At 40.7% G+C, this 21,916-nt stretch overlaps 1 protein-coding gene across 1 annotated transcript in view; it reads right to left on the reverse strand.

Annotated features, from left to right (window-relative positions):
• Positions 1-21,916, reverse strand: part of CCDC88C (coiled-coil domain containing 88C) — a 101,244-nt gene that overhangs the window by 68,829 nt on the left and 10,499 nt on the right. The gene's annotated exons all lie outside the window — the stretch shown is intronic.

Consider the following 21,916-nt stretch of genomic DNA (forward strand, 5'->3'; position numbering starts at 1 on the left):
TTTCCAGGATAATATTCCCTGAATAAACAAGATCTAATTCACATGACATCGGTAAACATTTTGAGAAACTTGAATGGATGGTACTGATCTGATCACAGACAATTTGAACTATCTTTGCACACCCAGGAAAATGCAGAAGTGCAGAAAATGACCTCTAGAAACTGAGGAACAGTAAATACATGGACAGCATTCAGGCAGCGATGACCAACAGGGATTTTATGGGATAAAACATGTCGGTTATTGGTTAACATTGCTCGCTTTGAAATGCATTAAAATCTCTCAGTCTGTAACTTGGGAAAAATGGTAATACCAAGACAATTTTTTCTCCCAATGAAGAAAAGGGTTGTGACAGTGCTTGAGAAATACCAAAGAGAGAACTGAGCAACTGGTCTATTAGCACTCATCCTGCTCTCTCCCCCACCCCCCTAACATGTATATAAATGTGAAGGGGGAAAAAAAAAAAAATCAATTGAGTTTAATGTAAACTGATTAATTTCCAAAAGCTTGTTTAAAGATTTTTAACTACGAGTTTCCAACACGCTTAAACCTTCTTGTGCTTGGGCAGCTTACGGGCAACCTAGTAGTGAACAACAACTTAATGTTTCAGAAAGCATGCAAACAGTCACTATGCCATCGGTTTATTATCTAACTTCAACAGAGGACAGCAGCATGGGCAAGAGAGGTCCTTGTGGCATTTGCAGACAACCGTGCAAAAATCCATATTGGATTTACAGAAGAGGGAAGCTTTCAGCTGGTCTGAAGGGAAGACAGAGGGTACAGGGACAAGCTATCCCACCCTACAAGGATGCCTGACCAGACAGTAAGATGCTATGGGACAAATGAGGTGGCTGGGGAAGCACAGGGAGGGAAAGGTTTTATTGATAATGTCTGTAGGTTAAAACAAAAACAAAGGAGCTCATACATGCTACTCATCTGATTACATTAGCTACTTTCTCATTCATCTCCTGCAACAGCCTGACCTTCTCGTCACTGAGAGCTCTCTCTTGCAGGCAAACTCCTGTCACCAACCAGTTACCAGGGGCACTAAAAACTCAAATACCAGTAATGCAGAGAGAGAGTCCTCACAGTTCAGGCATGCCCCTGTCAACTACTCCTAGAAAACTTTAAGAGGTATCATTGCAGGTTAATGTTATGAGCTTTCCAATTATTTTGAAGCAGAATTTATATCCCACATCATTACCTCAACGTATCACTGCATTATCAGTATCATCTAATTTACCCAATATCAACAAGTTCAACAAACACCCAAGACAGTCCCTAGCCAGGAGATTTGCCACTGTAGCAACAATCTGCAATTTTTTTCTTAAGGTGGGTAAAGGGAGAAGCTTCAAGTCAGATCAGGTGGTTCTTCCACGCACAAATGCACAACGGTGTTTCTCTTTATAGCCAGTAGACTGCCTCAGACAGGTAACATGCAAGGGATTTCGAAGGCTGTCAATGCTTCCTGTGCTGTACAGGTGGAGAAGCTGCAAGAAATTTCATGTGGCTTTCCCAAAGTAATCCAAGCACCTTTGTGAAAGAAAACACTCCCAGCATTTACTGTGTCAATCACCAGTTTTACCATTAGCATTGTGCTGCAGTTATAATAGAAAATAAAAAGAAAAAAGAGACCACAGAAACTAGCAGCGGTAAAAACTAATAGTGAATAAGATGGGAGAGGGCAGGGAGAGGAAATGGGGGCCATGCCTCAAAATAGCCTCTGGACCTCTCATCGTTCCCTTTCTGGATTTTCTCTGCTCTTTTGTTTTCAATAGTACAACCTTTCTATCTGCAGAGTTACTGCGTCCCCCTTGGGGGAGGGAACAGTTACCTCCAGGGAGCAGACACAGTCATTTGCAGTTGACACTTGGCTATTCACAGAGTTTACTGCCAATAATTCGCACCTCGGCAAAGCCGTCAGGTGTAACCCACAGGCAATTACCAGGTCAGGCTGCCAGGAACAGCTTGCCTGGTTTTCCCAACTTGTTGCCACCGAGGTGACAGAGGAGCCTCCTCCTCAGTACCACCCCAAGGAGACCTTTCACCGGTATCTGATCCCTTTGTAAACTGCCAGCCTGGAGCTACTATGACAAAAAGGGATGGTGCTTCACGACGCTTAGCCCTCAGCAGCCACTCAAGGCAAGTGGGTCCAAGAGGGTACCTGGGGCAGCCCCAGTACATCTTCAGCCCCAGGACACTGGGGCTCAGGTCCCATCCTGTGCCATCCCCATCTCAGCCAAGTTCACTCGTTGCCCCTGCCTTTTGGGCATCACATAGTAACAGAAATACTATGCTCTAGAAGAAACAGACATACACATGTGTATCTATATACATATATATGCACACACACACAGAGTTATGTGTATATATATGTTTCCAGTACATCTCCCCACTACTACTCTGGAATTACCGTACCTGCTCAAACCTGGGAGAAGCAAAATCCTTCTGGAAACACCATTAGATTTGCTATACATAAGACTGTCCCATGTTCAAGCATTTAGAGTCCCAGGGCTCAGCAGCGAGAGCATTAGGATTTTTACCCCACCCCACACAGCAACAAGCTGGCTTCTTAAACACACAACACTGAAAAGTCTGCAAACGTGATAAAGAAAACGTGTGACACTGTGTACTTAATAAAATTTAAGGTTAGTCTTTCAGGGTCAGGAAAATTCAGTTATTCAAGTTATTTTGAGTCTGAGAAATGACACAAAAAATGAGTTGCTCCAACACTTCCTTTAAAAGAAAAAAAAAGGAAAGTGGAAACTCAAACATTTTGAACAAGTATGGAAAACCACAACACAAGGTGCTGTGGTACATTAAGATTTTAAATCTGCAATCATTAAATCCTCCCTTATAATGCATTCATCCTCTACACCCTTACAAAACCCAGTCACCTTCCACGTTCTATTTCACACACATGCAAGAGAAAACCATTAAAAATTAACGGTGAAACCCCACCAAGTCACAATGAGTCCACAATTCAAGTAGCAGTCAATATCACAGGATAACAAAGATCTCCTTACTATTGCAACTGCACAGCAGGGGAAATATTTCATATTCAAGAAGAAAGAGTTATGGCAAAAAAAAAAAAAAGATAAAGGAAAAAGTCACTTCCAACAGCTGCCACAATTTCACCTATACACAGAACAGGAAATAGCCAATGTCCCTGTGTGGTAGCTGCTAGGCAAAATTTACTTATCAATGGTAATCCAGGCTACGCATTCACACGCATATGCATACTTGCACATGCAAACACTCTCTCAAGAAGAATTTTCAGTCTTGCCAGTTCTTAACAGTGCTCCTTTAAGTATCTGAAACGACTGATTAACTCTGCTTAATACAATCTCTGTAATCTACTGTGAATCTTGCAGATAACTCATAACTGTTAACATTAATTAACTCAGCAAAGCTTTACCCTTCTTGCTCCCCCACCAGACTCATACAGCAGACCTCAATTTAAGAGTTCTCTTTCACGACAGCCCTAACAGACAGCTTAGGCAGAGTTAAGCAGCAACAGCAAGCTTCTGATGTAGAAAACCCAGTTAAATAATTGATGTGCATTTTTAAAGACTTTCTCTCCCCATTTTATACTTTTCTTCATCAGTACTCGTGGCACACTTAACGCATACAACACCCTGGGAATACCCATGATATCATAACAAAAAATGTGAAGGGTGCAGTTGCATCCTAGAAGATCCTTTCTTTATGCCATCTGTCACAGAAACAGAGGTAAACTGTGTCACTATGTTATTATTAACATTCAGGAAAGATTAACTTCTAATACTCCTGCTATGCCAATTTTAGGGCTCCTGACCACTGGGTTTTCTATGTCAACAAAATACAACTTCCTCTTAAGCTGTGATGTTTAATGTTTTCCTGAAAGCGAATCTCATCTATCATGTGCTCATACAAAAGCCTCACCTATAACTGAAAGAAAAAGCAACTTTCAAGACCTTCTATTTACTGAGGAAAACCCTAAAAATGGTCACAAAAGTTTCAAAACCAGCAAGAGCCCGCAAACACAAGGAGCTGCTCTGGCTACAGGCAGAAAAAGCAGAACTATGCACACTACCAAAAAACCTTTTGTATTACTAGTGTCATTTTTCAATTATACCTCTTAATCTTCAGTGTCCTTTAATGGTGCATGAAGGTGGCAGGCATGTATGTTTCCAAGCAATTTCCGAGCTGCCTCACATGTGGATCCTATCCCTTACCTACATCTGCAGAGCTCAGGTTTACTATTTAAGCAACATAATCGAGGGAAACTTAATATGACATATCGAGTGACTTGCACTCCCTATCAACCAGACAACCAAACAACAGCAGTGCAACCGTGATGGGCTGATCTCTCAGCTAGCTGAAAGCAGGGGAGGGGAGGGTAAATCCCCAGAAAGATTGCTCCAGGCAAGAGCGATTCAAGCCTCAGGCTGCAGAGAGCAGCAACACCTCCTCTGGTCTAGCACATTTGGGCCACGTTGCTCTGTAAAAATAGATTATTAGAATTTTAAGAGATACAGGTTACCCAGAAGTTTATATTATTGTTGCAACTACTGAGCAGCAGATCTAAGCCTAACAGCATTCAAAGCATGCTGAACCTCCTTGGTGGTCTGGAAAAAGTCTGAGTCCTAGAAGCAGCCTCAGACAAAATTTTAAGGGGCACTACAATCAGAGAAAGGTACCACAAGCAACATTTTATCAGCAGACCGAGTGTTTACACCCTTCACCTCAGTGAAGCACAAAACCTTGGCAAGGAGATCCAGCTGTACAACAGGAAAAGGAGCAATGCTAGGTCCACTGCAAACTCTGAAATGTTGACGATGATAAGTGCTGGAGTAAGGACTCTTTTGTTCTGGTTTACACGCAGCTTTTCACATAAGTTATTAAAATGGCTCTGCATCATTGTTTAAACATTGGTGGAGGCATTGAGTTACTTCGACAAACCTGTTTTTTGCTGAGAGTATCATGAATTGGTTGAGTGATGAATGGCTGATCAGAAACTGGAGCTCTATGGGAATCGGCACACTCACTCACCAAAAGAAATGCTGCAATAAAACAATTTGTGCTTCAAACCTACAGTAATAGTTTGCATTTTGAAGCTGGGCATCTGAACTAATAGTCTTACTTCTCAGTGCTCAGAAAACATGCAGCTCCCACTACTTTTAAAGAGAGAAACAGATGCTTACTCTCTGGAGGAAATAGTCAGAGAAAATCCAGCAGATATAACAGAGTACCTAAATGCAAGTCTAAATGCTCTGGCACCTCAGTAGCACCACCTGAATTTACCATTCCTCTAAATCTCAGCATAAGCCAACGTTTGTATCTCCACAACATTAAGACATATGGTAAATATAGAGTGCTAAAATTAGGCATTTAAGTTTGAATCTCCAAGCTAAGCAATTTCTAATCACAGTGTAAATATGCAGAAGATCTGCTAGGTCTCCAAAATTTACTACTGCACATTAACAAACAGTAGTAAAAAACAGAATTTCCCCCGAGCTAGTCTGCAGTCACTGATGCCACTTTCTAAGCAGCAATACAGAAACACGCACAATCGAAACTGAAAATAAAAAGAGCATTTGCTGCGTTTCAGATCAGTAGATACATGATTCCTTGTGAATTTTGACTGAAAGTCATTCTCACAAGCTAGAGGCAACAGCCCCTTTGAAATCAGCTCAGCACAATGTGGGCAGGAACTAAGCAAACGTCTTCCAACAGCTCTGCCAACACTATTCAGCTCCACGCTGCGAAACTCCTGCTGTTTCAAACTCAGGGCCCTTGTGAGCAGACTGCTGATTACACCAGGTTGTATGGCAGGTTTTTGATATGTGCACCGGGCAGAAGAATGAGAATGAAACCTGCCCACTGGTCGTGTTAAATAAAAGATTTCACACCATACTGAAAGAAAAGGACACTTTGCCATCTATTCATTCCCTTGCCCCCCGTTAAAGTGAAAATACATTGTAGTATGCTATACACATACTATGCTCAGTGTGTACAACTCATGCAAGTGTTTCTGGACATGCTACTAGCATGAAAGAGAAATGAGAGACAGCATAATACAAACATCGTATTTCCAAAGTAGAGGAGATATGCACAGTCAAAAAAGCCAGAGTGCTGAAATGCAGTGCTGCGGCACATTTAATCAGACTCTTTATTCGCAGTCTCACTTGCACATTGGAGAAGATTTGGAACAGTCAAGGAAAGGGAATGAAAGCAACCCAACAGGCATTTTTTCATCCTGATTTTTATGAGAGGGGGCCAGAGGAATCAAACTTTTACAAGTTTCTGTGAAATTCTGACAGGGGAGACCCTTGGGTATCTCTCCCAGCAAGGGAAGAGCAAGGACCACCATACTAGGCAGCAGCCAGGTCAGCATAAACCTCACTCCACACACACCTCAGCACATGCATACTGTCAGGTGCAAGCCATGGGAAAAAAGCAGGGTTTGTGGAGGACATGGGACCTGCAGAAAGCTCTCTCCCTGTTCCCAAAGTTCTTTATATTTATGAATTTGAGCAAAGAGGCCTTTACTGCCTAATCAAGTGCAGCCCCCTTGTCTTGTTGTAGCATCACAGCTGTGAATCTCCTAATTGCATCTTTGGTATGCAGAAGGCAAGAAATCTTCATGAAAAGATGACACGAAAGGCTTCGCTGGTTGGTCATAAACATGGACATTAGAGTTTTTCCTCAGGGAATGGCCAGTACAGAAGTCAGATGCTCAGAATATATTTCTGCCCATATGGTTCAAAGTGATGAATAATGCACTTTGGAAAAGAAGGATGACAAAAATAATACAACACTGCAGTAAAGCACCCATCATATTAAACAAATAACAGGTGGTGACTAAAAATGCATTTTTAATGAACACCTCTTTATGAATGCACACAATGCAAAGTGGTTTCCACTGCTTTGTAAACACACCATTCCTCATTATGGATTAAAAATATCTCAGTTATACAGAGCTAGATGTGTAAACAGAGCTAGATGTGTAAGCTCTATACTTTCTCTTTGGACATCTCATGGAATTTCCCCCCCCCCCCCAAGATTTAGCAGCCAAACATGAACTTTAAATTCCAAACTCTTAATACTCACAGATTCTTTAATTAACATTAACTTTTTTCACTAGGTAAATTTGTAATTAAATGTTAAAACATATACTTTGATGTGTGTTTTCAATGCCTCTGCCTCATCAAATGTGCTGTTCTTCACATGTATACAATTAACTGAGGAAGAGGGCAGTCTAGTGGTTAATGCAGAAGACAGTGTTTGAATTCCTGGGTCCAGACGGGCATGAAACACAGATCCACAGCAGTTCTTCAAAGTGAATTACTGTGTTCCCAAGCTCTTCCCAAACCAGTCTGCATGAAATCCAGTGGCCAAGAATGAGACACTACTTCATAGCAGGAGGTGCTCCTATACCACAGGGTATTAAAACATCGTAAGAACCATTTCACCAGGGTTACTTATCCAACTGAGAGCAAGCTAGAGAAATTATTGAGAGCAGTTATCTAAGATATTCAGAAAGCAAGACTGGTTTAAAGGGACTGTTTCTGCAATGGAAGAAGTCTCAGAAAGAAATCTCACGCAGTTAATACACTCAGGAAATGAGACTTTGCGCTATTAGAGCTACAGCGTAATAAAGTATATTCAGCTAAATCTGTACCCTGCTCTGTCTCAGCAGAAGAGCCATATTACCTCAAGGATTGCAGCAATAGTTTAAGCAGTTACTCAAGCCTGAATCTTCTTGCATGAAGGTTAGTGTTACAGAACATGAAAATAAATGTATTCCTCCCCTCTCAAGTGCAGCTGTCTTGTTAACCTCAAAGATGACATATTCCTCGTATATCAGTCACCACTTTAAAGCCCTGATTCATACAGAGAGACTTAGGAGCATATAGCAGGCTATTACTTCAGCAGGTTGCTTATTTCTACAAAGCATAATACTCCTTGTAATTCTTAACTGCTTTTCCCCTCGAGGGCATACAGCATATGTCTTCGGAACTGGAACAGACTTGCTCTGAATATCAAAGGAAAATTAATGACTTATTAAAAAAGGTGAGAGGTAGTAGTCAAACTCTACCCTCTCCTAGTTGGTTCCTTAGAAGGACAATAATTTTTAAAAATGTTATTTTTCTGTTTAATAATTGTTTAGACGATATGCTAAAAAAATAAACAAAAAAAGGCTTGTTCATGCCAACAGAAATTATTTTAGGCTGCTGCATATTTAATATTGTATTACATTAGTCAGCCTGGTTATTCTGTTAAGCACAAACTGCGATGGCTTCCCAAGTGCCAGGAAACCAGTTCACTCCATTCATAATTTCTCTTTGATACAGCAGCAGTGTGTGCCAAAGATGTGGAACTCAAAAGGGTCCGGAGCGGATGATGACTAAAGAAACTGGGAGTGCTTAAACTGACACAAAACCCTCCCTCTCTCCCCGTCCTCACAATGGTTAAGTGCAGTAAGCAGATCTCAGTTAATGGTAAGAGCCAAATTCTGCCTTTTTACAAACACACAACTTCCCTGAGGGCTTGAGATTTGCATCACAGAGTACAAAAATCTTTCACATCCTTTCCTAGTTTAAGACTAGCAAGAGGAGCTGAGAATACCCTTCTAGTAGACTTTTCAGAGCACCCAGTAAAAAGCACTGCACTGTAATTCCAGCATGGCATTTGAATGCTTCTTTGCATCTACAGAGTAATTAAATGACATGTCTTATGCTAGCCAGCTAGATACTGATGGTACATACTAAGATACACTAGCATAATAAGCCTCAGAGTTTATGTGGGGAGGAGCTGCCTTGTTGAAGCAGCTGACCGTGACTGCAGTTCCCAATGCCATACCTGGGGAAAAAAATAGCTTCTGTCACTGTGGACGGCCCTATTAACTGTAGAAATTCAAGCCATTAAGTGCAAGAGGAAAGTCTATTCAATGGGAGCTTCCTTTTGTATTGCAAAACAGTAAGACACCAGAAAAGACAGCAAGCACCCCTCTGCAAAGCTCTGGTCTCTTGAGGCAGTATGGGTGTAAGCATTCACAAGAGAACACGTTCAAACTGAGTTTACTGTATCTGATGAGGGGGTCACCACTCCTGAAGGTGGATTCTCTGTTGCCTTACGTCATATGCCTTACACAGCGTGAACTGACTTGGAAACGCTTTATGCCCACCACATATCTGACAGATAGAGAGAACCAGTTCTTAGAACCCAGCACCCATCTGACAGAAGGCTTATGCTGCAAGTTTTGGAAATCTGGGAAGCTGTACGTTTCAGTTCATATGGATTCATGCTTTAGGTAAGTCAAAGTCACTGTCAATATCAACAAATCTACCTGGCAATAAAGCAGAAATTTCAAAGTTGTTGGTGCAATAACTGCCGTGAACCCAGCAAATGAGATCATATCACAGATTTTCCCCTTCTCCCAAGTAAATCTATCATCATCTAGAGTGCAGGTATTCTGGGGTCAGGGCATTCGCAGTCTTTTCCTCTGACAACTGTTCCATTTAATTTATTTCATATTCTTAACCTATTTCATATAAGACACACAGATGTGCTTTGATATCGCTTTTTCTCGTTTTGTAAAACTAGCTCTTTTCTTCTGCTTTTCTTACAAGTGCCCCAAACAAAACATTTCAGGCCAAGTTAAACATTTCACCTGGTGGCTGGGAAGGTAGGAAAGGGAAGAAGGATTTAAAAAAAAAAAATCCCAGTCCTAGTTGAAAGTGGAATAAGACAACAGTTAAAACAAAATTATCACAGTGCATGAAAAAAGAGTTAAAAAATCCATACTATTTATTCATTTTTTTGTTACTGTAGAATCAAACTGATGTTTAAAATTTCAAACTGTTGCATTAAACACTTCAGAAACATCTTACATCTGAACTGACCAGTATGAAATATTGAGCAGTATTTTTTGCAGTTTCACCTCTCCTCCTTTACCCTCAAGTGCACTTCATTATGACTCTCAGACTAACTTGACAGTACAACAAATCTCCATGGTGAGAAAGGAGTTCCAGGTATCTCCAGACCTGTACACATTCCTTCTCCATGTAAAACTGTAAAGATGTATCCACATGCTGTTCAGATAAGCATTTCACAGTTTGTTGGTACCGTATTAGGTGGGAACCATTCCTTATCATCCCAGCAAAGAAAAAACAATGGTTGTACACACCTCAGCAGAAGAATACTGTTGTAGTCAACCACTCCCCATCACTGGCACCAGCAGACAGAGAAGACAGACAGGGAAGCAACTGTAAGGTCACAGCATATACCCACACTGTACATTTACTCTTACTTAACAACAAAAAAATCCCCAACCAACCAACCACACAAAAACAAAACAAAAAAAACCAAACACAATGAAACCTACGGTTCAAAAAAGTAGTCTGATGCAAATTTTTGATACAGGGGGCTGGGGTTTTTTGTTTGGTTTGGGTTTTTTTTTTTAATATGGCTTTGTTTTGGGATGAAAAACACAAGGAATGAGTATTTCCCAGTCTTTTCTCTGCTTACACAGATGTATCTTTTGGCAGCTCCTCTCTACCAGTTAAACAAATACAAAAAACACAAACTGAGAGAAGTGCAACACTATATACTCAAAAAAAAGACTATAACAACTTAAATCTACGGCTAACCTGATAACCTTCTTTGGCACGCTGGTCAGACAGCTGCTTTAGAATCTCAGATTCACCTATGCAAAAGTATCATACACGCAACCAGCAAGCTATAGCCTCTGGTTTCGTGACACTGCACAGGTACATTAAAAACTGCCATAAAAAAGCTTATTTAAAACACTTGTGCTGAATGCATCTGCTTGTCACCTCCTTTGCATATTAAATACGGTTGGTGGAAGCAGCGAAGACTCCAGTGTATACTAAAGTTTTAAGTTGGGAATTGTATGCTACCTGTTACAGAAAGAACAAAAAAAATCAGGAACTTGTTTGTGTTTTAAGCACCATTCTGCAGCATTTAGCCAACTGAAAATAAATTACTCTTCACTATTAACCTCCTTGGCTTACAAAAGACTTTGAGGAACTAAGATTAATGCAACCTGATGGAAGAGACTTGTATCGGTAAGATCAAAGTGGGTTGTTTTTTGTTTTGTTGGGGGTTTTTTTGTTTGTTTGGGGGTTTTTAGTGTATTTGATACTTAAGATTATCCCTTTAGAGTCTCAAGAGGTTAAGTCACTGGTTAATACACAAAGTGTATTTCTACTTGTTTATAAGCAAACTGAAAAGAAACATCAAATGATCTGTCCTTTATAAACCAGTGACAGAGTACAGGCCTGACTGCAAAGTCTGTGTGCTGGAAGAGCAGAGCAGTTCAGTTCAGATTGTTATAAAAACAACTGCTTTTTACTCTGTCACGCCAACTCAGCGCTCTCATCTGAGTGCATCTCTCTTACCAGCAGGTTTGACAGAGCACTCAAAGACTTCAAAAGTAAGCCTCCAAAACTAGGTGGCCTGCTAAGCTCAAGACTAGGAAAGCAAATCAGGATGGGTCCTTCTGCAGATATTCAAGCAGTTGCCATAAACACTGCAAAATCTAAGTACTGATAAAGTGTGATAAATACCTTGGCATTGGTAAAGGCTGCAATATGCTGTCAAGGAGAAGGGCCAAAACAAACCATGATCTGGCAGACAGCTCTGGTTTCACAGTATTCAAGGGTATCAAAGTAAAACTGCTTAAAGACCCCGCCATGCAAGATGCTTGGCATCTCAAGTTATATCAAGCCAGTCCAAGAAAGTCAGTGCCACTTAAAATCAGGTCCTATACCATACAAAGAAAGTGCAATTGCAAGTTAACTGAGATGCTTTAAGAAACAAGAGGCCAAACTGCAGCTGCGTCTTAAGGAGACAAGTCTTCAAGCAATAACAAATTATTTGAAATTTGAATCTCTCAGTTGCACAGAATTTGGACCCAGCAATTTATAAAGAGAAAGGGCTAAGTGAAAAAGGGAGATCAAAACTACCCTTCCAATCAAGATTTTGGCTCAGGCTACAAAGGAAATGCATACTGGAAGAAACGTGGGACAGCTCAACCAAGTTTGAGAATTAAAACAGAGCACTCTGGTTTAGTTTCTTCTGCATGACTGGAAGCTGGGAGCTAGATTAAAGCGCCAGAGCACTGAAGTGTAAGCAAGGCTTCTAATAATGGCAGCTTTTGTGGTCCTCTACCACAGACTCATTCCTTCTCCATGTAAAACTGTAAAGATGTATCCACATGCTGTTTGGATAAGCATTTGCCACAAACCTTGAAAACAAAGACAATGCCTTCAATACTGACACTCAGCTTTTTCATATTCAGGAAAACACAGAACACACAGGGTGGGTCTTTTTGGTTTGGTTGTTGGGGGTTTTTTCCCACTTTTTGAAAGATCAAAATCGAAGAAGTGACCTTAAGACATTTATCACATTAAAAGGCAACTCCTTGTAGTTAAATTGTAGTTCTGCTTTGAAGTAACTACACAGTCTTGAGCGACTCCAAGTAACTCAAACAGGTAACTAGTCAAATTAGATGGATTTGTTTTTTTAAAAAAAAAAAAAAGTGAAGCATGCTTTACTTTTAAGGTAACTACTACTCAGGACTGATTCTGTTTCTTTGGAACTTGCATCCTGACACATGAGCCTTTTAACGTACATAGTAATTCTGCATTTAATATCAAAACTTAAAAAGAAATTAACCTCCTTCCAGTTTCTAGCAGTAAATGCTTATGCCTCCCATGGGACTCCAGCCACTTAGCTTTACTCTAACACAGCTGCTCCAAAATAAACCAGGCATTAACCTCAGTACCACCCTCCCCTTTTCTTTTAACACACACTGAGCACCAAACAGGTCTTTCTGCAACACAAATTTTATGCTGCACTCCCTTACAAATACCTTTCCAGTAGATATGTTACAGAAGGGATCACCATTTAAAAAAACAAAAACCCAAAAAAACCAACAAAACCCAAAAAACAAAACAACCAACTCTTTAGTGCCACAAGGAACATATCTTTCTTCTTTTGCTTCTCATCCTTACAGCAAACAACTTAGATGTTTTTGAAATCAGTTTTTTAACATTAGGTAAATAAAGGTCACTTTTTCTAGAGGAACAAACACCACCACCTATTGTAGTTTTAAAATATTAATAACCCACTAAATAATCGTTTACACAGGACAGGAATATATTTAAATGGAATTCATACAGTATTTTTCCTTTGTGCAAAGACCACAAGTCTTTCCTACCACCCCCCAAAGGAGCAGATGTCTATCACTGTTATCTTGATCACCTAACAGGCACTAACGATGTCATTCTAAGTCTAAAAACCAAATTAAATAAACATCTAGAGACTTTTAATAACACTAATTATGAAAGAGAACTGACAGTGACAGCTCCACAGGGCCCATTTCAGTCTGCTGAGCAGATTTTTATTTAGGCACTTTTACTGGCCATATGAGGACCCAGCAGAATTTAAACACTTAACTCCCCTTCAGCTCCATCTCTTAATCATAATGGGAAACAGGAGAGGCACCAGCTCACACACAGCTTATATTCAAACAGCCCATCTAAACAGCTATAAAAAAAGTCATTCTGCTTAAAGTACAGTGTACACACACATTAATTTGCTGCTTTATTTGCTCTTTAGAGGTTGCTTTTTTAAAAATCCTTCCTTTTAAAAACCAACATATTTGCAAATGGGAGATATATGCATGCATCAGCAAGTGGCAGCATTTCAATTTCTGTGTGTTCATGAGCAGGTGCCTTCCCTAATTTGTGCTGGCGTAAAGTCCATACACCATGTAAAGTAAGAAATACACCCTTTCCTGTGGTTTTTCTTCAGCAAAGAAACCACCACACTAAAACTTCCTCCTGTCCCCAGGTCTGTTGCTTCCTCAGGTCCACAGACCCACTTGGAAGGGTAAATCCCATCATTCTTAACCAGAGTAGGTGACTCTACAACCTTCACATCTGTTTCTTGGCCCAAGAGCATTCACATTTGCCAGAAGTACTGGAGGTCAACATAAGCTCGAGCAGACCTTTACAGTACAAACCACATTTTGTTTTCAGAAGTAAATACAACTGTGCATTTGGATACAATGGTCTATCCAAGATCTCTCACACATTTCTGAAATTGATAATTACTCCTTCAAAACAACAGATAAGCACTGCTTTAAAAGTCATCTCAAATATCTGTCTCAGATGAAAACACACTGTGGAAGAATGCTTACAGGTCTAATAAGTCATTAAAAAAAAGCAGTGTACAAAAAGGTGAGAGTTTGTTACAGACCTTTATAACAAAAGCTAATTAAAATGCTGTTGGAGCAGAAAGCCTAGGCCAGCTGAGTCAGAGCCACAAAGAGACACCTTTGCTCACTCCGCACCACAGGGTCACGGTGTCACTGGAACTGACAGGAACAAGCCTTGACACCAAACCTTAATCCAGAGTCAGAGTTGTGCAAGAGCAAGACTGTGGACTGAATCCAGTGTGCCGCAATACCGCATGTGACAATATCCTCAGTAAAAGCCACACCGGGTTAAACACCACTTTCACAGACAGAACATGCAAATAAAGTAAGAACACAAATCACTTTCATTTGCTACCTGCCATTAAAAAGCAGAAATTATTTGCTTTGGGAACTGGCAGGTAATTACGGGGTTTGTTTTGCAATCATACTTCATACATTTTCGGAATTCATCTTCTTGTCTCTTTAAACACTTCTTAATGAAAAAGACTAAATTACATGGAATTCATTACAGAAACACAAGCAATAAAGCAATCTTGAACTTTCATTTGTTGTTATCTTTTAGCAAAAATAAATCTCAAAGCTATTTTCAGCTACAAGTGGCATGCAGGCTATTTTCTAGCTTACTCAAAATTGGTAGGCTCTATGACACTTAGTTCCTCCCTTTGCAAAATTCCAGCTGACAAAGACAGGACATTTGCCTGAAATCTAGGCAGCAGGACTGAACACAGCTGTCTGGTGAGACTGCCTGAACAGTGACTTACGTCTTAAACCTAAGATCCAAAAATGTATGTGTAGTAGAGGACTGAAATACCCTGTGGCTTTAGCACTGGTAATCACAGCAATAGTCTAGAAGATTAACGTTAGGCCTTGGCTTCCATCAAGAAAAGCCACACACACTCTCACATTACCCTTTTTTTAAGCCATATAAAGGACACAGTGGAGGCATTCTGTAATTCAGACATCCCAAGAATTGTTTTCAATTAACATGTCAGAGGTTAAGTAAATACTGCTGCATGGGAACCAAACAGCTATTCCATACTGTAAAATTTTCACAGGTCACCTCCGTTTGTCTCCATATTTTAGGACACTGCTCCTCTCTTTTCTTGGCTCGGTTTCTTCATTTGTCTGCACAATGAATTCACACCCCTCTAGCTTATTAAGCAAAACAAAGACAAGACTACACAGACACATGCCAGCCTATTCTGCCCTTTCCCATATTCTAGCTCCAGGAAATTACAGGCAATAAAGTAGTTTAAAAGCCAACCTATTCTCTTCCATCTGTTTGAGGTCACCATTTCATTCTGTATTAAAATGCATGTGGAGCCTCAGGGGAAAAAAAAAAATGTCTCTTTAAGCTCAGTCCTCCATTAAACTTCCAGACATAATTCAATATATCAGCTGAAATGCATCCTAGAATCACAGCCAGTAATCTCAATCAGGTGTTCGACAGCATGCTACTAGCCACCTAAAACGGTAGCTCTCACCAACTTGGGAATACTTTTCAAACTGACCTCTGCAGAAACTTATTTCAACTCTGGGGCAGAAATGTTTGCTTTGTCTAGTTCTTCTGGAAACGAGCAAGACAGTTCTCACTAAAAAAGCATCAGACAGTCTGGCTGTAGTGATGAGTCACCTGTCTCCACCTCTTTCTCACTGAAATTCTTGATAACAGGACCTACACAAAAAGACCCTTATCTTTGTGATTGTTCTTACGTTCGTCCCTCTTGCAGCAGAGTGGTACCACTACTTTCAGGTGAAGGACTAAATCAGAGACTAATGTCACCAGTTCAGCATTTCCCAGAATGTCTGTTCCAAGGTCAGTCATTCCCTTGCCCTGTAGCCACCCCCGCAGTAACTGAACGTCTTCGCAATACCAGTCTTGCATGCAACCTTCATGTCTTATGATTATGCTACTGCAGGACAGAAAACCTAACTCAAAACATTTTTGTCACTGCAGAACCAAGACGGCCTTGTGCCCCGGTTTTGGCTGGGGTTGACTTAATTTTCTTCATAGTAGCTAGTACGGGGCTACGTTTTGGATTTGTGCTGGAAACAGTGTTGATAATACAGAGATGTTTTAATTATTGCTGAGCAGTGCTTACACAGAGTCAAGACCTTTTCTGCTTCTCACCCCACCCCACCAACGAGCAGGCTGGGGGTGCACAAGAAGTTGGGAGGGGACACAGCCGGGACAGCTGACCCCAATGACCAAAGGGATATTCCATACCACATGATGTCATGCTCAGCATATAAAGCTAGGGGAAGAAGAAGGAGGAGGAGGTGGGCTGTTCGGAGTGATGGCATTTGTCTTCCCAAGTAACCGTTACGGGTGACGGAGCCCTGCTTTCCTGGAGATGGCTGAACACCTGCCTGCCGATGGGAAGTGGTGAATGAATTCCTTGTTTTGCTTTGCTTGTGTGTGTGGCTTTTGCTTTTCCTATTAAACTGTCTTTATCTCAACCCATGAGTTTTCTCACTTTTACTCTTCTGATTCTCTCCCCCATCCCACTGGGGTGGGAGTGAGTGAGCGGCTGTGATGCTTAGTTGCTGGCTGGGGTTAAACCACGACACCTCGTTAAGCTAAGCACTGCATAAATACATATAGACAGTCTGTGCCTGTAGCAAGTTCAAACTAGAGAAGTCAAATGAAGAATAGGAGTGGAAACAAATACAGAGCTAATAAGGTCCTACTCTAGGTCGTGCCTGTGGCAGAGTGGCAATATCTCCTCAGTCCTAGCCCACTGCCTTACTGAAACACACAGCATCTCTGCAATAGTACCTTAGAACCAACTTATTTGTCATACTAACTTATTTATTGTACACTTGTGAAAAAAAACTAAGATACAGAGAGCTTCAGCAGCTGCTCACTTGTTTCTACATGCAGCTGCAACATAAGGCCATGAGAACCTGTAACCTACCTTTTGGTAGGTGCAACACCACAATTCCCAATGCAGAAACAATTCAGGAGACTGCATGCATACAGCCTGCTCAACTGTACAGAAAACAGATAGAACATACTCTCAGAGAGCATGAGAGCAGCAAAGTATTTGAATCAGAAAGAGCTTATCTGTTGAAGCTTCTGGTATTTTGCTCAAGAAAGCTGACATTCTCAGTTAATAATCTTGGAATTTAAAGCTCAAAAAGGGGAAGGTCCCCCTTAAACAAAGTTGCTAAATTAAGATTTCTAGGGAACAGGAATTAAAGGAAAGCAGTCACCCCGGCGTATTGTAGTTTAACACACCAAATGGACAAGGCTAGCAAAAAAAGTGTATTTTATCACCTAATTCAGTAGGTCATTGTGGGTATGAACCCTCTCCCTCAGAACAGAGGAATGCTTTTTGACTTTAGGGTGTGCATATGTACGTGCATTTCTAGCATTTTGGTGTTTACTTTGCTAAGGACTGAATTACTAGCCCACTAGAATTAGCCTACCTAGTAGGGAAAGACTTCAACTCACAGAAGAGGACATTGCTACTTCCAGAACTTTATTTATAGCTTGAGTACAGTTGCCAGTTCATAACTTGTGCCCAAATCTGGAGCTCCAAGTTTGAATTCCTTTTTGCAGTCCAGTCAAGAGCTCTAAACCTGACTCAATGCTTCAACTACAGAAGCAGGAGTTGTTTATTGATCTGGAAGCTACTGGTATTGCAACACCTTCGCTGACCCACCGGGAGAACCAGCTTTTGCCCCAGCTTGAAGACAAAACAGTCTCTCTTTTCCAGAGGTTAAAAACACAGCACTACTGCAGCCCCAGCACCAAACCACTCACAGCAACAGCCAAACTCACAGGCAGCTAACTCCCTTTAATGTGCCTGATAAAAACCCTGCTGCCTGTACTTGTTTTACACAAATATAGAGCAGCTAGTAAAAGAAGGACACAGGTCTGAAGAAACATGCCTTAGAAGCAAGGCATTCTTGCTCACCATTATCTCTGAGCCCAACTAAGTGAGTTTGGGTGGGGAGAGAGGGTAGGATTTGTGGTGATATAAAGTCTCTAAAAATTCAGTGAATGGTTTCATCTTTGCTCCCCCACACCCCCACTTTAATGTAAATGCTATGGGTTATGAGTTTCTTATTGAAGCTGCACGAGTCACAGTCACAACTGGTTTCAGAACCGTCTCTCAGTACAACTTGTTCTTAAATGAAGAGATACTTCCAACCTATTTAGAAACATGAAGCAATCTGCTAGGTATTTAGTTGCCACAACTGCAGGAAATACAGGCAACAAAAAACCAGCCATGACCACATCGCAGCATTTCTTCCAACAGCATTTCTCATTCACATACTCCAGATGGGGCCATAATAACCATGCAGGGACTAGCCAAGGGATGATCACAACCTTTTTTCTTCTTCTTTCTATCAACCTCAAGTTTTTCATGTAAGTGGTAGGAATTTTTGCTTGAGAGTGCAGTATATACTGTTGGAGTGATTACTGGCATTTTCGAAGGTTAGTAAACTAGCCGACATCAAAACAGATCCTTTCATAAATTTAGTTCTTTATAAACTGGTATCAAAGTCATTTTTAGTTCCTTAGAAAAACCCTAAACCCAAGGGTTGACACATGAGCAGAGGAAGGACAGCAAAGCCACTTCAAGCTTCCTGTGCCAGCCTGCCTTAGGCCTCTTCCAAAACTCTACAGGTCTGAGCATGTTCTCCAAGTGTTGCAGACATCAGGGCAGCTGCACTTACATGGACACTTCAAGTACCAGCACCTACAGGATTTAAATATTCCCTACAGAACAGCAAAGGGATAGGCCAACACCCCTCAGATTTTCTAGCTTTCTTCTTCCATCATCAGAAGTGACAGAACCAGCAACAATAATAGCTCTTGCACAGGTTGTTGCAGCTTAAGGGGTTTTTTGTTCCTTTTTTTTGTTGTCCTTTTTTAAACATTGCCAACAAACTCTGCCAGAAACAGGGACACTGTGCCACACCACTGTGAAGATAGTTGCCACAGCTGGGATTAATCACCATTTGGAAAAGAAGGACAAGGCCCCAGGGAATTAAGGCCATAACAACTCACTGCCAGCAAGGGTCAAGAGTCCTTACTTCAGTGAAGCCAAACATCATTCAGTCTTGCAGTACTCACACCTCAACTATATTCAAGCCAATTTAATTGGACCAGTAGATAAGCCTTAGTAGAGCTCACAACAGAAGCATTTCAAAGTGAAGGCAGAGCTCAGGAATAGCAAGATAATTTCATCTGTGTTGCACTGGGCTAGCCAGTGTTGGCTTAAAGACCAACATTCCCAGCTACGTTATCAACACAAGGCAGCAGATGACAGCTGGAGGTCAATCTGTTCCATATACACTGGTTAGCTGTAGTATGGGGTAAAGACTTCACCCTTTGACCAGGATGCACAACACCTGCACCAGTGAAAAGTGAATGAGCATCTCTTCTCCAATACACTCAGTTCTCTATTGACCCCTTGAATCAACATCCTCACTGCAGTTACAGACAGTAACCTGTAATTCTCTATACTAAACTATTCTCTACAAAACCATTTTGAATTCCAGTTTAAAGACAGCCAAGTGTCTGAATTCAGTCAGAGCAAGAAAAGACACATAAAACTCACACTATGAGCAATGAACACATTCTGCTGTGCTCAGCCCTTTTCCAAGATATGGCACCAATTCCACAAGTTTTATGACCAGACGTTTCTCCAGTGAACCAGTGCTGTAACAGTTATTAAATGCAATTAATGACAGATTCTCTTGAATGCTCATGACATTCCCCAGCAAAATGAGTCATTTGCCTGGTTTCAAAAGAGGGGCCTCTCAAGCCAGTAACAGACTTGCAAAGGTGCAACTGCTCAGAGATTGGGAACTGCAGAGATGTTGCCTGTTACCACCAGTAACAAATATTACATACCCAATTAAAAAAAAAAAAAAAAACAAAACACAAGCCCTCCATTTGAAGAGTCTTGACACAATGTTCTTCCTAGCAGCCATCAGCAATCCAGTTTTATGCAGCTGAAAGTTGTGAGAAGACAACTCTTCAGAAAGTTGTTAATGAACAAGTTCAGTTAGCAAACTTCCAAAAATGAGATGTTATTTGAACTGGAAAAAGGCTTCTCCCTTGCATTTAACCCTCCCAAGTTATGCCTGCTGAAGCACAGACAGGAACTGATCTTTGTGGCTCAAATCAAAGCCAAATTCCACCAAAAACGTGGTTTGTTCATAGTCATTCCCAGCATAGTCCCTCAGCCTAAGAGATCAGGAAAGCCCCAACACTGTGGAGAATACCTGGATTCACGCCTCTGGATTAGACCTGTCCTTCTTTTTCGAAGTAATATTATCTGTATTAATGAGAATTTTGCTTTAACAAAGAGATTAGCTATACAAATATATGAGAAACCTAGATACTAGATACAGATATACTAGACAATTATATGATCTGAAATGTCAACTAGCTTCTGAATATCAGAGTTAGTTTTAGTAGCCACTTGGGTCACCTTCCTCAGATACAGTTTACAGTACCATGAATTCACATCTTGATCGCTTCCTGCGCAGTGCAGAGAGCGGCAAGTATTCTTTCATACCTATCAATGTCTTTCAATAAAGCATGAGGTGTCATCTTCCTCATTCTAGGAGACCTGGTCTACCAAATTCAGTAACTAAGCCATAAACTTGACTTGGGTCCATTAAGTGAAAGGGAATGTAAAATGTCAAGGCCAACACTGTATTTTTAGAGCTTTTGTTTCTCTTGAGGAAGCAGCAAATTCATGTTCCTATTGTTTGTCAGGAACTTCCCACACATACTTCCAGTCTGCAACCAAATTTGATTGCATGTTTTCAGTCAGTAAGACACTACCCTCATTTTAACTTAAGCTAATGTATTAATATACCACTTCATCAAACAACGCCCACAACTTGAACCTATTTAAAAAAATCTAGCATTCAGGAGAGAAGAGGCTTAACAATATTTAATATACTCCAAAGCATCCATTTGGTTGCATGTTGAAAAAACTAGTAAAAGCTACTTATATCAGATCCTAAAACACAAGAAACCCCCCAAATATCTAACAGAGACAGTACAGACGTGATGTTATACTTGGCATCAATCACGCACAGAGCTCAGTTACAGCATAGATGGCCTTAACTGCTCCCAGACTATGGAGAGTTGAAGGCTGCACACCACCACATGAAAGGGAATCTCAGATTAGCGTCGAGACCTTGGATTTGCCCTGAAGATGTGATTGTGACAAGGACAAATAAGTTTCTTATATAACGTTATCCTCACAAAATTTGTGATTTTATTTTAAGCTTTGCTGTAATTACACATTTTCAGGACCAAATGCAAAGAATGATCAGCTCTCACAACTGCTATGTTTACACACAGTATATATTGTCTTTAGGCAGCAAGATTCATAGCACTTAATTTCTGGACTACAACATGAACATCACTGTTATGCCTGCTACTGCAAGCTTCAACTACTGTTTCCCATTGAAAACTCTGCATCTGAACCTATTTTAGTTGTTGCTAGCTTTATTGGATTATGATTACACAGCTCAACAGCTAGGTCAACAAGACACCAAGCAACATACCACATGATTCTGAATCACTTTTTTCTTGACTCTCATCTCTCTTCAGGTACTCTTAAAAGAGGTCAGATTATCAGCTCCAAGACAAAGAACTCACATGAATAAAAAGCTTTAGCATTTCAACACCTGAAGGACCAGACT

Source organism: Gymnogyps californianus, chromosome 5 (genome assembly GCF_018139145.2).
Source record: "Gymnogyps californianus isolate 813 chromosome 5, ASM1813914v2, whole genome shotgun sequence".
NCBI classification, from domain to species: domain Eukaryota; kingdom Metazoa; phylum Chordata; class Aves; order Accipitriformes; family Cathartidae; genus Gymnogyps; species Gymnogyps californianus.